Source organism: Rhipicephalus microplus, chromosome 3 (assembly GCF_043290135.1).
Source record: "Rhipicephalus microplus isolate Deutch F79 chromosome 3, USDA_Rmic, whole genome shotgun sequence".
In the NCBI taxonomy this organism is placed as follows: domain Eukaryota; kingdom Metazoa; phylum Arthropoda; class Arachnida; order Ixodida; family Ixodidae; genus Rhipicephalus; species Rhipicephalus microplus.
Genome location: NC_134702.1, coordinates 55,184,790 through 55,202,673, shown reverse-complemented (window position 1 = coordinate 55,202,673; position 17,884 = coordinate 55,184,790). Strand labels below are relative to the sequence as shown.

The 17,884-nt window shown below is 45.0% G+C and overlaps 1 pseudogene; it reads left to right on the top strand.

The window, feature by feature from the left end:
- Positions 1 to 3,079: 3,079 nt before the first annotated feature.
- Positions 3,080 to 16,643, top strand: LOC142802801 (uncharacterized; annotated as a pseudogene).
- Positions 16,644 to 17,884: the final 1,241 nt, after the last annotated feature.

Genomic DNA, 17,884 nt, shown 5'->3' with positions numbered 1-17,884 from the left:
ATGAAAAAGGCAATCGAAAGGTGTAACTTAACAGGTAGAGTATACAGATAGGAGAGTAGCGAAGAAAGGAAACTGAATGGGGGCAAGGGATGTTTTGAAGTATGGAGAAAGTGCGCTCAGAGGATATTGCCCGGTGATCGTTCTCATCGTCACTGGTAATCGGTGCTCACTTTCGTATATTTCATATTGCTCGTCAGAGTGGCGGGCACGGAGCGTTGCCACATCATACTGACAAGATCTCCACGAGGCGATGGGCACCACCAGAAACGTTTCGATTGAGGTTTCAGCTCTCTTTTATTACTTATATTTTTTGAATTGAGGCCATGAAAAACGACCATTTTTCTGCTCTCTCCATACGTAATTATCACCGTTCTTCTCACGTATTTATTTTTTGAGAAAATCAATAACCACCTTGGCGAAGTATGAGCGTATGCTCTGTGCACACATGCGCTCATCGCACAAGACTCTTCGCAACACAGGCAAACATTTATGACTACGCTGCCTGGGCACATATTGACCCTGACCATGCATGTCAATTTCTGGTTGAAAAAAAAGGAACATAAACTATCAATAGAGGGCCTTAGACATCTTACGACTGTCTGGATCCTTTTTTTGTCTTGTTTTAGTGCGTACGGGAATATTAGCAGGTACAAGGCGACTTCCTTTATCATATCATCCCAGAGCTTGCTTCCATACATCATCCTAATAATCTTTTGGTAGTAGAAAAATCCGGAGGTTGTTAATATCGGAGACTGCCTGTAAAAATATTACTGGTATTGCATGTCATTTAAAACTGTTTACGCGCTTGAAACGTACGTTCTTTGAGTGTGATACGCTACGCAACAAAGTGCGTTCAATATGTGGTGTCGAAGCGTTCGCATTATTTGCACCACAATCAACATGCTCTACCTAAGCTCACTAGCCTGTATAGAAACTAAGCATGTCCAGATTCTATACAGTGGTACAGAATTTGTACCATTGCACACGTCCTTGATGATTGCCCTCATTACAGCTACCTAAGACAACAGCCTTCAGCAACATTATCGTGGCTCGGTGACCAGCCGCTTTCCGAGCAGTCAATTTCGGAGCGCCGGAACATTAGAGCTTACATCCAAAAAGCGACGAAGGCGCTGCTGACGTTTCTGCGGTCAACCAGCCTCCCTCGGCGAATATAACACTGTCATGCCTTAGCGCGTGCACGCTTTTTTTTCTTCTTCGTTTAATTCCTTCCCCTTTTCTTTCTCATCATTTCCTTTCTTTATACTCTTTCCCCAGTGCAAGGTAGCAAATCGGAAAGTAACCTCCCTGCCTTTCAATATACTTTTCCTTTTCACTCTCTCCCCCAGAATTTGTATTGAAAATCGCATCTGGTTTCTTTTCTGCAACGTGGCCCTTAGTCATAAAAACATCGATTATTGTTGTGGCCATTTTAGGGTATGTTACTCGTATACTTTTGTTATAGAGTCTGGGTGACAGGCCAGTGAACACTAGTATGCATGAGTAACCATTAGCCTCTTGTATTAAGTGGCGTACGCTCTACAATATTTGTGTGTGTGTGTGTGTGTGTGTGTGTGTGTGTGTGTGTGTGTGTGTGTGTGTGTGTGTGTGTGTGTGTGTGTGTGTGTGTGTGTCATGAAGCTCTTGGCATGCCGAATCAAATGACTATCTGTTCTGAAGATACATTTACCAATTCGAAAGAGAAGACATACTCGTGTTTCCGCGTACGCGCGTAACGATAAGAACAACGCAATGACATTTTCCATGTTAACGACCGAGTCCATACAAAGTACGTCCATTTCTGTTTTGTTTCGAGTGTAGCTGCTGGGTTCGAATCATATCCAAAGCTATAATGGTGCATGAAATGTCAAAGAATGAGGGGTTACACAGGTACTGCCGTGCCAAGCTTTCTCTAATAAGTGGTGAGTGAGGCGAGATAGTCGAGTAGGCACGCGTTGCCAAATTTGACTGGAAGGGACAGGGAAACAATTACCGTAGTTGCCATAGAACAAGAGAAGACATATAATAAAATAAATGTATGGTTTGTTTTATAAAAATACTACTATTATTAAGAGATATAACTGAAGGGCACGCGCTTGTCGTCGTTGGGCGTCCATGTAAAGTTTTACACTGATTTTGTCGAAGGACCCCCGCACAACTGCTTATTCATAAAAAGTACAGTAGCGACTCTCCAGCACCATCCGGGTCTTTCATGGCAATTATAATTAAGCAATGTCCAAATGGGAAATTATAATCGTAGAACTGGCCTTTTTGAAATTTTTTCTCGGTCCACTAGTAGAAAACATTGACTGTAACTCGACAAAGAAAAAGAGGAATAAAACTTTAAATAGCGACAACTTCAAAATTTTTCGTTTTAGAGCAAGTCCCATGAATGCGTCTTTACGTTCTGCTTTTTTTTGCCATTCAAGTGGAAGCCCAGGTGCAGTTTTTAGGAGCTTGCTCCTTTCGCTAGTGGCTTGGCCTACGGCTGCTACCGGTGTGTATACTAGTGTTTCCAGTGTGAACACTTCTGCGGTCGCCGCTCAAGGTTGCCTCTCCGGTGATTCCAACAATGCTTAATAAATGGCACGCTGCCACCCAAAGCATCGGTTTTCGATAGCCCGCGCGCTGGCCTCTTTGAAGTGGCTGTGAAAGAAGGAGAAAGAATCAGAAAAGCGTGACATCGTTACTGTCTCTCTCTCGGAAAGTCACCTCAACAACCCCACACGGCAGATGGCTAGTGTGGGAGGGAAAGGCATGTGAAAGAGAGGGAAAATATGAGGGTGTCAGTGGTGTTTGGTGTGGCCGTGCGTGGGTGCGTGCCGCCTTCGAGTCAGGAGGAGAGAAAAAAAAAACGTCAGGCAGTCCCGCAGGGCGAGGATCGTCACTTCGTAGGCACGGAACCACGTGAGAAGTTCCTACCATGGGTGTTACGCGTGAGTACCGATATCCTCCCAAACCCCTTACCTGCCTACTGTCCACTCCGTTAAAGAATGCCTGATAGCTCCACGTCTGTCATTCATGAGCGTTGGGCATATGACTAGCGGCGGTGGCCAGTATGGCATAAAGGGGCAGGTGGTGAATGAGCCGATCGACATGGCCAACACTAGCCAATGCTGGCTGCGTGAAGCGTGACGACGACAGTGGCAGGCGCTCTGCGTGGGCGGAGGCACTAGGTCACCACTATAGAAACAAACACGGCATATTTTACGAGGACGCCTCCGGCCCATACCATGGGGGGTGGTAAACGGCTGCAGTCGTCTCGCAAAATGTCGCGGTGAATGGCCTCACATTCAAAGCACAGGACATAACATATGCGGAGGAAGTCGCTATCGCACTAGCTGCCGTAGACCTAGACTCGCGCGTCATCATTACAGACTCGAGAGGGGCCTGCCGAAATGTTCAACGCGGGTATGTCCCACACCTGGCGTATCGCATCTTACAAAATAGCAATTACGTCGGGGCCCCGGCGACCTGAAGGATCATATGGGCTCCAGCTCACATGGGCCTCGAAGGCAATGAAATGGCTGACGCCGCCACCCGCGCGCTCTCTCTCCGGGTAATGCCTTCAGACCCTTCCGAAAAGGATCTCGAACCCAATTCGGCCTTAACATTTCGAACAATTACTCAATTCTATCGATTCGGCCATTCAATTTGTCCTAAACCCTGTAAGGGCCTTACAAAAGCGGAGGAGCATATTCTCCTCCGCCTTTACACCAAAACACTGCTGTGCCGGGAAGTTTTTTAAATATCTCGATCCTGCCTGTACAGGAAAATGTCCACACTGTGCAGAGAAGTCTTCGGTCATCTACCACATGGTGTGGGAATGCCAATCAACCCCTCGTCTCAACACAAAACCACACCCCACCCTGTGGAACTGCAAGGCGGCCCTGCTCGGCTGCTCCGACCTGGTGAGCCAGAAGGCCCTGGTAAATCCAGCCCGAGTCGCATTAGACGCCAATGGGCTTCTGCAATCAGAAGCCCACCTAGTGTTTGCGAGGGGTGACTCACACCAGGCCACCTCCTCCTATACACACTCCATCTGTATGAATAGAATAAAGTTTTTTTCTCTCTCTCTGGCCCCGGAAAGTGAACATCGACGCTGTCTTCGACGCACACATCAAGAGCAGGCTCGTTAATAAGCCCTCTTACATAAATGATCTCACCAGGAGGCGTCCCGCGCACCTCCGAGCAAATAAATAAATATAGAAAATAAATATAGTTTATAAATATAGTTTTATAAATATAGTTATATAAAACGAGAAAATAAATATAGTTTTTGGTTCATTAGGTATTACGGCTTGGTGGCGCTAGCCACCGCCCGATCTATAGGGTACAGCCATATCCATCCATCCATACATCCATCCAGCAAGCTCCTCTAACATCGTTCACTCTGTGGATATGGCGGTGATCTTTTTCTCTGTCAGCATTACTGCTAGTTTCTATAGGAAGTATCCATGCATTTGCAACAAGTGTTGTGGAGCAGAAAGCCACCTACCAAGATTGCACCATCTCAATGAGCAGTTACTTTCATTTAGGAGCGAAGTTTTTTATAAGCTGTAACAATGTCCGACCATTGTCACCGAGGATCGCCGTCATCATAGTCAAAGTGGAGGTGCGAAACATCTGTGTGCGATGCAATCTACAGAGCGCACATATAGCGCATATGGTTTAAAAATATATTCTTTATTATGTTTATTCCCTTGCTCTATCATCAGCCTACATTTTGTGGATCCGGAGAGCTTTTTTTTTTAAACTTAACTTTTAAGCAAGCGTATTTATCAGTTACCGCTGTAGAGCGTTCCCAGAAGCTAGGCTGAAAGCAATAACTGAGAGGGTTTCGTATGCGCTCGTCGAAGACGCCTGGATCATGACAGCCATTTCTTTGTCATATTTTTCTACTGAGTCGACGTATTGATCCTCCACCACGCTCTCAGAAAGAATTCTGAACCTAACAGGCTTTGACACTGCATCAATGATCGCAGGCATTGCAAGCTTTTTCACTTCGTCGAGTTTTGTATTGCCTCCATGAAATGATGTCATGGCGTGACTTCACGGTATGTGACGTCATAGCGGTGTCGTTATTATATCATGATAACGTCACAAATTGAGTTGATATGTACGTTATACGGCGATTGATTGATATGTGAGGTTTAACATCCCAAAACCACCATATGAATATGCGAGATGCCGTAGTGGAGGGCTCCAGAAATTTCCACCACCTCGGGTTCTTTAACGTGCACCCAAAATTGAGCCTAAGAGCCTGCAGCATTTCCGCCTCCGTCGGAAATGCAGTCGCCGCCACCGGATTCGATCCCGCGACCTGCGGGTCAGCAGCCGAGTACCTTAGCCACTAGACCACCACGGCGGGGCGTTATACGGCGACGTCCTTCCATGATGACCTTTTGCATCGCTCGTCTTTATGGCACAGACACAGACGGTCAGCGTTCCTAATTGGGTCCAAATGTCCTGCGGCAAACTCACTCACCATCAGCCGAGGACTTAAGAGTACTAGCATTGCTTTATTTATTTTTTCGCTTTTTTTCTATTTTCGCGAACGTACGAGCCAAAGTAGCGTACTCCGGCCTCACCTAGAAGCATTGGTTTTATGTTTACGTTCTTGGTAAGTAATAATGAAACAATGTGCATCGCTCGTTGAACCAGTGAGGTTCAACGAGATGGCTAGACATCTGCTTCGTCTTCTTTTCAGGTTTATTTCTAACTTACAGATATGAAATTATTTGTGTGCTTCTGATCGTGATCGAGACAGCCAGAGATGGATTTCTTTTTTTTTTGTGGTGTTGAACTCATATGTTAACTGCGTGAAGCAGCCAGCTATCGTTTCATAGTCACCAACTGAATCGAGCTCGATAGCGACCGAGAGGGGCCATGAGATGCTCGCTTTGCGTGCGGCTCTCTTATTACGTTTGTATTAGAATCGCGGCTCACGACAGTTGATGTGTATAGTTGTTAAACAGCGCTGCCGCGTCCAACATTCCTTCCGCTCCGCTCCAGGTCTGAAAACTGTATTAAATTCATGTGGTGGTAGTAACGTTTTGCCGATTGGAATAGTTCCAGTTTGACTTCTGTATTTATTTTAAGCGTTTTGCCAGTCATGCTAATACAGACGTATGCAGCTGACACGCTGACAAACTCTGCGTGTATAACGTATTCACTACTGCATCTGCACGTAATACAAATACAGCAAGTCTTGCAGTGCCATAGATAGATTAAAAAAACCAAGCGCGTGGGCGTCAGCAGGGAGGGAGGAGGTAGCTAAAGGGGCACTAGGTTGGTTTTAGGCCTTATCTAGGTGATGAAGGTTGCTTCCAAGTTGCTTCTATGTAGTTGCTAGGCTCTAGCTAGGTGATGTTAAGTGTTTCTACATTGATTCTCAGCGCAAATAGGTTCGAGTTAAACACACACAGTCACTGACACAACATGGTAACGACGTTGGCGTAGGCCTTACATCACTTCGAGGACTTCTTGTAGCCATCATCGCTCTTCCCGTTTCCTGGTATTCTCTTGTTGTATGGGGCTAACAGGTGCCCTTTTTCATGTGTGTGTGTGCGTGTGCGCGCGCGTGCTTGTGTGTTTGTATGCGTCTGTGTGTGCTGTGTGTGTGTTTATGGGATTGTGAACGCGTGAGTTTGTTTTGTTACTGAAGTTCTGAATCGTTTTTAAATCCACCTGCTTGTAACTCATGAGCTACAAAGATTTACTCGTAGGCGCTGCCTTCAAGCCAAATCACACTGAAATTTAGTTTCATACTGCGAAATAAAGATTATTATTGTGCTATCGGACCATCTGCTCGCTATGCCGACATCCTAGTGAAAATAAAATACGTTGGAGAAAAAATGAATCCCTGTGAGAAAAATGCAATCGTAATTCGAGTCGGAAGCGCAGACGTGCTATGGTGTTTTTTGAGCAATGACGCTTAGGAGGAAATGCGGAATTCGGTGCGATAGGCGAAGAAAGTTACTTACTCGTTTACATATTTATTTGCTCCGGGAAAAAACTGGCGTAATATCGCTCTGTACAGAGCGAGCAGAAGCGCGGAATCCAGCCAGTGATGATGTCATTTGCAGCCTGTTATGGCAGTCTGAAATGGCATTCTAGGCACGTGTGTGGATTCGAAAGATTCAGTGTTATAGAGAAGCAAAGAAATAAGAAAGCTTACATGAACCAAGGCAAAAAATGCTTCTAGTCATGCTGAATACTGAAGTGAAAGAAAAACTTTATAACTTCAGCCCACAAGTTTTGCATTCTCCTTTGGGCACTTAGAGCGGTCGAATATATCTTTTGGCGCGTTCCGGCGTTGAGAAGCATAAGTTTTACATAAAGACAAGAATGCTGAGTGAATTGGTTGAAAGAAAAAAGTAGGTGCTGGTAAACAAGTAACTAACATAGCTTTAAATGACGGCTATTGCTCACAAAATCTCCCCAAATTGTTTTTTTTTTCTCTTTCACTTTTGACTTTTACTTGCAACGGTCTGGATCATTTTCGATGGCTCATTATTTTAATTATCACTGTTGTCGTTTATTTCCAAACGCTCATGAATTTATGTACGATATTTCTTCTCCTACTGTGATGGCAATTATAGGGACACTCTCGGTGAATTGTCGCTTTCGGCATCACCGTCACCGTCATGGTGCGTACAAAGTCCCGATCGATAACATCACATGTGCACCGCGCGTTGTATGCTTTACGCTCTTTAGTAAAAGCGCAGAAGACGAGCGTGGCTGAAGCCAAGCTCGTCTCCGCCTCCGCTATACTTTTCAATTAACTCTGCTAATAATAATAATATTAATAATAATAATAATAATAATAATAATAATAATAATAATAATAATAATAATAATAATAATAATAATAATAATAAACGATGCCTCCGCTATACTTTTCAATACCAGTGCAAACTCTCGCTCCTCAATAGGAGCCGTCAGTCCACGTTAGTTCAGGGAGAGGTCATGATGCGATACCACATACACGGTGTAGCTGCTTACATCATGCGTGTGCCCGAGTGCTCTTCAACAGAAACGCAACTGACGCACTTTCCAATATCATGCCATGTCAGATTCGTTCCTTCGTGCTCCTTCACTGTGGCTCGAAACGATGCCACTACCACCTCATGGCGCTCGTGCGGCACATCTTGAAGGCAGCGCATAGAGAAGCATCGCAGTGACGCGCTCCCATTGACTGCACGCATTGCGCCACGAACGGACCCGCACAATCTCAAAACGCCATGTCTCTTGTAGAGGCGGCGTCGCCGTTAACATGGTAATCGTGTGTGTGGCGCCTACATGGCTGGCAATGTATAGGCTCCCTAAACACGAGAGATCCATGACACAACTCCGCGGATCTGTACACAACTGAACAAAGGATTACTTAATCTCATTTCCGTCATGCATCAACAAAAGGTTTTGCTACTTTATGAGCGCAGAGCACACGCGAAGTTAAGGTGATGTGCGAGAATACGAAAGGGCTAGAGAAGAGGGTGATGAACGGCTGGATCGGGCGCTGAATTACCGAGACAAGGCGGCCATCTCTGCCGTGCACGAAGGGAGCATGCAATAACGCCACGCCGCGTAGGAGACCTCCCATCGATGGCTGCTCAGGCAAAGAAGAAACGCTGGCCGCCCTTTATAGTGAAAAAAATAGAAATAAAGGTTAAGTGAAAAGCAGGAAGCTTATTCAGAGGAAAAGCTTGGTTTACAACCCTGCAGTGGGAAAGGGAAAATGGGATAAAGGGTAGGGAGAGAAAAAAGAAAACAGCAATGTTTGAAAAACGAAAAAGTGCATACACTAAAGCACGCGAGCGTCATAGCCGTTTTGAGAGTCCGGTTGACCGTGGAAATTAGGTAGCGAGCGCTAAGCACATATTCCATGTGTTGCAACCACGCTAAGTTTTACAGTTGCACTGCTATTGATCAAAAATATGTACGCAGAGTCTCATTTCACAGATGCAACAATGGCAGGACGTATGGTAAGCAAATGCAGAACTAACGCAATTATACTGAAAGATGGAGACGAGATCGATATTTAAAAAAATTAACCAAGCTTTGATTGCTCGCTGGTTACGAAAAAGAGGACCGCGTTTGATATCTGCAACGTGCTGTAGACGTGAGGCCAGTCGTGCACAATTTCCCATCTTGCTTAAGAACGCATTCTTGCTGGTCACTGTTCATACATAAAAAAGAGAGGATCGGGTCGAATGGGTTGCCACCAGTACGTGACCCAGCAGTAAAGCAGCAGCGTGCGTACAACCAGTTGAAGTATGATTTTATTGTATATTGTTTGTGTACTCTCTTTCTTGTTGGGATGAGGGGAAGGGGCGGGCTAGAACTTGAGAAAGGAAGCGGGAAGTATTAAAGCAGTTCTTGCAGAAACAACTTACGTTTAAGGAACCAGAGATGGCAGCAAAAAGATCAAAGAAAACTTGTGATCAAAAAAAAAAATCTAACTATCCGCGACAACTTATCCTTCTCTGCAAACCGTAATACCGCAGTCATTTACTCGGTCATCTATTCGTTTGAATTCGACTACTATAACACTCCCGATGAGGTCCAGTGGTATCTACCTTTTCGTGAAACAGGCCGTGTTCGTTGTGGGTCAAGTCACGTATAGGTCAGGTCACGCATGGTGAGGCCGCTGTTGTTTCTTTGCAGCAGGAAGCTTGGTCACAGACAAATGACTAAGGAAGGCCATAGATTTGTGGATAAATTATGATTTGCAATTTTCGAAACATGGATCACTAGAAAATATTCTTGGTTCCGAAAGGCACGGGTTTCGTCTTGCACGAAGACTGCCACTTCCAGTCTCCAGCTCGCGAACGGACAACTACGGAAGAATAACGCTAATACTTGGACGATGTGCAGAACTTGTGACGTAGTACTTCTCAAAAGCGTGCTGTTTTTCTATGCGACTGGCTACTTTTGCTCCAACTCTGAAGAAATGATCATTTAGCTATATAGTAAGAAGTACTCATCGGAGATTGTTTGGACTTGAAATCTTGAGTTTACTCAAGTTTACTCAAATTGTGTAGTTTTACATATTACAGAAAGATATGCAAGGAAAAGCAGGGAGGTTGACCAGATGCACGTCCGCTTTGCTACCTTGCACTGGGGTAGACGGATAAAAGTGGTCAAGAGTATAAAAGAAGGACGGTATCATAGTTTACATGCCGTATAGTGTGGGACACTTCAAAATTTTCATCGCATGGGATGCCTTAGCACGCCCTTGAATACAAGCACGCAATTATTTTTCTTTTCTTTTTTCTTGTCTCTTGTTTTCTTCCAAGGCTGCTCATCGTGTTCTTCAGTGAAATTAAGTCCATGTTTCTGAGCAGAGGTGTACACGAATTTAAGCGGTATTTAATGGTTTAGCGTTAACGGAATTCCTAAGCGTGTCGAAACAGCCATTCTTTATAATGAGTGTTCATGTTGCGCCTATTAGTCTTTGAGCTGAGTGAGATATGGAAGAAGTTGAATTCACTATTCAGTCATGCCAAACCATGTATATTGTAGCGTTTCCTCGAAACCACAGATTAAGGTAAATAAGAATCGTTCAGATCGCAAGGGGTGCTAACATCGTGTTTGCTCGGCGAAGCGTTAGCGTGGACATCCGACAGTAAGACAGCGAGTACAGCCCCCTAGGTACGTCGACCGTTGTTGAAACAGCCTTCCTTCGGTGTACTATTCCATCTACAAAATATGGACTGCCTTTATGATTTATTCACCTTTTCCTTTGCGTCACTTTTTTGACTTCTAACTTTTCGATTCTTTACTTGCTTTTGCAGGTTCGTTTTATTTTTGTTGTCTTTCCGTCCTACCTCTGCTCGCTTGAATTTTAAGCGAAGGAACAACTTCTTGACGCCTAAGCTACCATGTGCGATGGTCACTGGATGACTGACTTTGGATTGCCCGAGATGATTCATCGCGGGGCCTGTGGCCTCTCTATAGTCGTAGCAAAGGCAACGACGAAGCGTGGTGACACATAACGTATGGATCACCATTCGATTTTTGCATTCCCCGAGGGGTGTCTACCTTGCCACACGGTGCCGCAGCGAACGCTATGTTTGCGGTGGCAAAGGCCGCGTCCTCGATAATTGCTTTACGCCCTATGGGTCTGAAGCCTAAGGATTTCACTTGCGTCGTTACTGCACAGAAAGCCTGCAGCCATGTTCAATGCCATCTCTATAGCAGCATGGTCGAGGCAAACGTTCAATTATTGACAATACACGCTCCCTATCTATGCTGTTCTTCCCTTGCTTTGTCTTTTTCCATCTGTCGAATGAGTATAGCACTTTCTTCACATAGCAGTTGTGCATAACGCTTCTGTTCACAACAAAACCAGGTTCAGTTCTACAGTTCTTGACGTTTTAGTTACTTAACTTCATCTGTGTTTTCTCAACTATTTTCTGTATTGATTTACATTTTTGTTGACATTAGATGAGTGCTAATTTTTTTGATGCTAAGAAGAATAAAAGTTTGCGTTGATGAAAAGATCTCCGCGTTTTCATTTAACCTAGTAAGTTAAAAAAGAAGTTCCGCAGATCCCACGTACCTCGGCAATCGATGTTATGCGAAGCATGCGGAGACAAGGAGATTGTGTTGTAATTTTCTTCTATTTAGCGAGATGTTAAGAAGTGGCGCTAGAGATATGATTAAATGTGGTACGAACAGAAATATGTTAAGCAGTCACATGTTTACTGCTGCATAGTGATGGCAACGGAAACATGGATATTAGGCACACCAGAAGCGGTAAGCTGATATCTAGCTCCTGGTCCAGCGAGTATGGCGACCGTGTACACTGCTAGATAAAAGATCTTCAGTGGATGGCACTTCACTACAGTTGTCGTTAATAAAATGTGACAGCTGTATGGTAGGAGTACGTTTGTACTGCTTATAAAATTGGACAGACAGCGCTACAACCACAATCGATGTTTCACAAACATTAGGGTCTACTAAAAGCAGTTCCGTGACCTGGCATGGCTCTGTAGTCGAATGCTTGATTGCTACGCAGAATGTGGAGTTCCTGGTGTGACCATGATATTTATTTTATGCCTTCGTAGGATCAACGTTGGTGATGCACGCCATTCGGGCCGAAGCTCCTAACGGCCGACCGAGTAGGCGTTCATTACAACCCACAAAACCCAAACCGAAACTGAACACTTGCACAACAAAAAAAAATGCAGACTTGTGTAAAGAACCGAATTTAAGTGTAATGAACAATGCAGTCCAATACAAGATCACCCACACCGTCCACCTGTCCGTCCGTCCATGCATCTATCTGTCCGTCCATCCTTCCGCGCGTCCATCCAACTGTCCGTCACTTCATGCATTTGTCCATCCGTGCATACGTCCACGTGTTAGTGCGCCCGACCAGCCATCTGACCATCCTATATACTAGTCCGTGACTTCAACGTAGACATTATGGAACTTAGGATCTAGACTTGTGTTCCTTTTTTTTTTTTTTTGGTCCGGTGCCGCTGAGTTGGTTTCTCGAGCGGCGTTAGGACAGCAGCGTTCCCAGGGAGGTTTTGTTTTTCCTTCGGTATCAATTTGCTGCCGGCTATTGACCCTGCGCTTCCTGTTGCGCCTTGTACAAGGAGAGGAATCCCCCGCCCGAACTCTGGCATATTATTTTCTAGGCACTCACTTTCGGTATTTATTGCCTATTGTGCACATAAATCGGGGCCCAAAATCAGTAGTACTTACTTCGTTTTATGCAGCAGCTGTCGCGTTTTTGTCATATCAAGTCGACTTGCCCTGAATTAGATGTGTTAGACAATCCTATCGTTGGCACAACAGCCGCTTTGCTGCTCCCGTTAGTTCCTCCAACACTCCGAACCCGCTTTAGTCGCGTGTCTTGGAGCACGTTGACAGCATCATTTTTACCTGGCGACCTCCGGGACTTCAGGTGGCGGCTGGGGTGGGGCGTTCTTCCTACCCTTGACCGCCTAGAAAGGTAGAGAATGGTCCAGTCATCAACATGTCCGAACTGCTCCCTACGGGAAACAAATCAGCATGTTTTAAGACACTGCGTCATCGCTCGTGTCTTCTGAAGGGCTGTGCATGCAGGATTTAGTGGCTTCGCAGGAAACCACTTTGTTTCTTCTGGACGTTGTTCTCGAGGCCGCTTAGACTGCCTTCTCATTGTTGCTGGTGCCTACTGTCTTTGGCGTAACCGTTGTGAGGCTGTTGCTGCAGGTCATCGCCGCCGTGCTCTGCTCCCAATTTTGGAGCGACTGTACAAAGACATACTATCTGTTTCGTCAGGAGGAACTCTTCTTTCTGGGTGAGGAGGACTTCCTTCGAAACTGGTTCTGCCGTTTTGTGTTCGTCTTTGAGAGACGTGTAAGGCTTGTTTTCAGGCCTGCCTGGTATTGGTAGGTTAATCTTTGTTTAGTACTCATTCAAATACCTTGTAAATACTATGTAAATATCTGACATATAGATCTTTACATTTAATTTGTGTGTTCTTCGTTTAACATGTATTGTGCATATGTAGACATATTTTTGTAACAATTCCTGTGTATTTGTGTATGTTGTGTTCCATTTACATATGTAAACATATCTTTTTGAAACAACTTTTGGTGTGTCTGTGAATGTTGTATTCTGTCGCAATGTTCTGTTGGAATGTAATTGATTTTCACTGCCTGTGAGAATAAATTTCTCTAAACACACAACCCGGTGACGGCTGTATAATAGAAGTGCACATGTATTGTTTATGAGTCTTAATAGCCAGCACTGCAACCACAGCTGATGTTTTATGAATATCGTACAGGTCGATTCAAGCTAATTACAAAGGTAATTGCTGACAGAGTTAACAAAACATTAGAATTCATTTAACCAAAGGAACAAGCAGGATTTCGAACGGGCTACTGAACAATCGACCACATTCATACTATCAATCAAGTAATAGAGAAATGCTCAGAATACAGCCAACCACTATACATAGGCTTCATCGATTACGAGAAGACGTTTGATTCAGTAGAAATATCAGCAGTCATGCAAACACTGCGGAATCAGGGTGTCGATGAAGCATATATAAACATCCTGGAAGAAATCTACAGGGGATCAACTGCTACCATAGTGCTTCATAAAGAAAGAAACAGAATACCAATCAAGAAGGGCATAAGGCAGGGGGATATCATCTCCCCAATGCTATTTACCGCGTGCTTATAGGAGGTTTCCAGGGGTCTAGAATGGAAACAGTTAGGAATAAGAGTTAATGGAGAGTACCTTAGTAACCTGCGCTTCGCCGATGACATTGCATTGCTGAGTAACTCATGGGACGAATGGCCACTCATGATTACGGAGTTAGACAAGAAGAGCCTAAAGGTGGGTCTTAAAATTAATCTGCAGAAAACGAATTTAATGTACAACAACCTTGGAAGGGAGCAGCGCTTCGAGATAGGTAATAGTGCACTCCAAGTTGTAAAAGACTATGTCTACTTAGTGCAGGTAATAACCTCGGAGCCAAACCGCGAGATTGAAATAACTAGAAGAATAAGAATGGGTGGAGCACATTTGGCAAACACTCTCAAATTATGACGGGTAGATTGCCACTATCCCTCAAAAGAAAGGTATATAACAGCTGTATCTTGCTGGTACTTCGCCACAAAGCAGAAACCTGGATACTTACAAAGAGGGTTCAGCTTAAATTGAGGACGATGCAGCGAGCAATGGAAAGAAAAATGGTAGGTGTAAACTTAAGAGACAAGAAAAAAGCAGAGTGGATTAGGGGGAAAACGGGGGTTAAGGATATCATAGCTGAAATCAATATGAAGAAATGGACATGGGCAGGGCATGTAGCGCGTAGACAGGATAACCGCTGGTCGTTAAGGGTAACTAACTGGATTTCCAGTTAGGGCAAGTGGGTTAGGGGGAGACATAAGGTTAGGTGGGCAGATGAGATCAAGAAGTTTGCGAGTGTAAATTGGCAGCAGCAAGCACAGGACCGAGTTAACTGGCGGTACGTGGGAGAGGCCTTTGTCTTGCAGTGGACGTAGTCAGGCTGATGATGATGATGATGATGACAGGTCGATTAGAAAAGTTGTTCCGAGACTAGGTGCGGTACTGTGGTAGGATACTTGATTGCCATGCAGAATGCTTGGGTTTGATTCCTGCCTGAACCTTGGCACTTATTCTTTGCATTTGTCGGGTCAACGCAGCCGATGTCGACTTTTTCTTAACCCTCGCGCGTTAAAATTAACCATGTGTGTAGTCGTCGTTTCTGGGTACATACTAAACGTCACTCAACTGTACCCGCATACCAGTGGCACCTATTTACCCTCGGGTATTTGCCACTGTCTGGCGGGATGTGTTTGACGACGTACGCGGGGGATATTGGCATTATTCATGTCTTGACTGAGTGTCGTATTCATCCAACCATGATATCCTCCAATACTAATTTTTGCTCACGCTAACTTCAGGCGGTGATCACAAGAGCACTCAGATGTAAGCGGATAGATAGATAGATAGATAGATAGATAGATAGATAGATAGATAGATAGATAGATAGATAGATAGATAGATAGATAGATAGATAGATAGATAGATAGATAGATAGATAGATAGATAGATAGACAGACAGACAGGCAGACAGACAGACAGACAGACAGACAGACAGACAGACAGACAGACAGACAGACAGACAGATAGATAGATAGATAGATAGATAGATAGATAGATAGATAGATAGATAGATAGATAGATAGATAGATAGATAGATAGATAGATAGATAGATAGATAGATAGATAGATAGATAGATAGATAGATAGATAGATAGATAGATAGATAGATAGATAGATAGATAGATAGATAGATAGATAGATGCCAGAAGTGCTTGCAGTATGAAAAGAAATGCTTCGCACTTAAACGTATGGTAGCTCCATTACTGTGACACCAGAGGAACTGCGTAACACGGGCACCCAGTGATTCCCGTTGGAAGAGTTCCCACTGGTCCGTTTACCAAAGCGTCGATGACGTCAGTGCTTGAGGTAAGCATTTAGAGTATGCCCGGTATCAGTAAAATCTCAACAGGAAAAATTGTAAACTCTATGTGTGACATGTGACTTTTTGCTGTGTTCTATCGACCTTGCACTTGTTACGGCAGTTAAGATACGCGTCATTCGCGGCTAGTTGCGTCACAGCTTGTTTCGCCCATCACATGTAGTGACGCAGCGCCGGCGAAGCGTAAAGGTGAGGTGGTGGTGCCTATTGCAGAATATTCTCTTGCAGCTGGCCAGACTGTTGAAGCGGACGAAGTGGTGGCAGGCACGCGCTAGGAAAAGGGCAGCTTGGGCTCCATGGCGAATGAACGGGTCGTCTCCGTTCAACTTCGGCGGATCGGTTATTTTTTTACATTTGGTGCATGAAACACGGTATTCACACCTTCGGAGACTTACCTGAACGTCACGGCATGACGACCACTGGCCACCTTCGGAAGAAGTGCGGCGCGATCAGAGCTGAGGTGAACCAAGCCCTGGGACTGTTATCGGACTTGCTGCAGCAACTGAACCTTGGTGCCTCCCGGATTACTGGCCACATGGGTTTCCTGAAGGATAAAGAAGCACCACTTTCAAGACTCGAAGACGTCATTCTGGCAGCAACGGGCGAAGAAAACCTGGACCATTAAGTGGAAACAGCAGCCGAGTACAACTCAAAGATTGGTTAGGCTGTGTCACGAGCCAAGTTCTGACTACAAAAACGTGAGAAGGCAACCCGAGCGCAGCGAGAGCTACTGGATCCGGGCCAATCAACCACGAACTTCCGCACTTCGGCGAACCAGCAGGGCAGGTGAGAGCGCACTGTTTGCTTGTGGTTACACTGTCCAAGCTCCACATACCAACTTTTGATAGTAGTCTTTGTGGGGGGCAGTCCTTTTGGGACCATTTCGACGCTACTACACACAAGAATACCAAACTACCACGCACGGAAAAATTCAAGTACCTCCTCACCTACTTAACAGGGAGAACGAAGCGAGCTTTCGAAGTCATTTGTTTAACAGAGCAAAGTTATGACCTTGCAATTAAGACCCTCACGGGGCGCTTTGGACTCCAGGATCTTTTTGTGAATGAGCATGTTGATAATCTACTTGCACTGAGCCCCGTGAAAAGCTTGTCAGACGTCTGAAGGCTGCGTCTGGTGCACGTTAATGTGCAGTTCCACGTTAGTGCTTTGGATGGCCTAGGATGGTCCTAACCAGTACACTGTGGTCTTCAACCATGTCCTGATGCGATGTCTGCCGAAGGATCTCGCCATTATGCATAGGCAAAGAAATTCAAGCAATCAAACTGCGCCTCCAGTATCAACGAAACACCTCAAGACCGAACACGGCTAGCCAAGGAATTACTAAGGTTTGTCCACATTCAAGTAGAAATACGGTAGGAGGGACGGTCACAGTCTCGTAGTGCGTCTCAAGACAAACCCAGGACTCACATATGCGAAGAAATTTATGGCACAGAACACATACTGTCAGCGTCCACCCTAACGGCGTCTACCTTGCCTGGTAGATCAGCATTCCCACTCTGCCACAGGAAGGATCACATGATCGCTGCCTGCAAGACCAACCTATCTGCAGAAGAGAAGCAGGCAAGGCTAAAGTACGACAATTGCTGCTTCCACTGTGAAACACGCAACAACATCGCCAGAATGTGCAGAAAGTCATTCAATCTTCAGTGTGGTACCTGCCAGCGACGCCACCTTACCATCCTTTGCGAGTTATTATGGTCAGCCGAGCATCAGCAGCCAAACGCAGTATCCCCAGCAATTCCTCAATTCCTACCAATAACCACACGAACTGTTACTACCACCCAGAGTAGCCACGTTGAGTACTCTCATGTATTGCTGCAGACAGGCCGACTTCGAGCAGAGTGT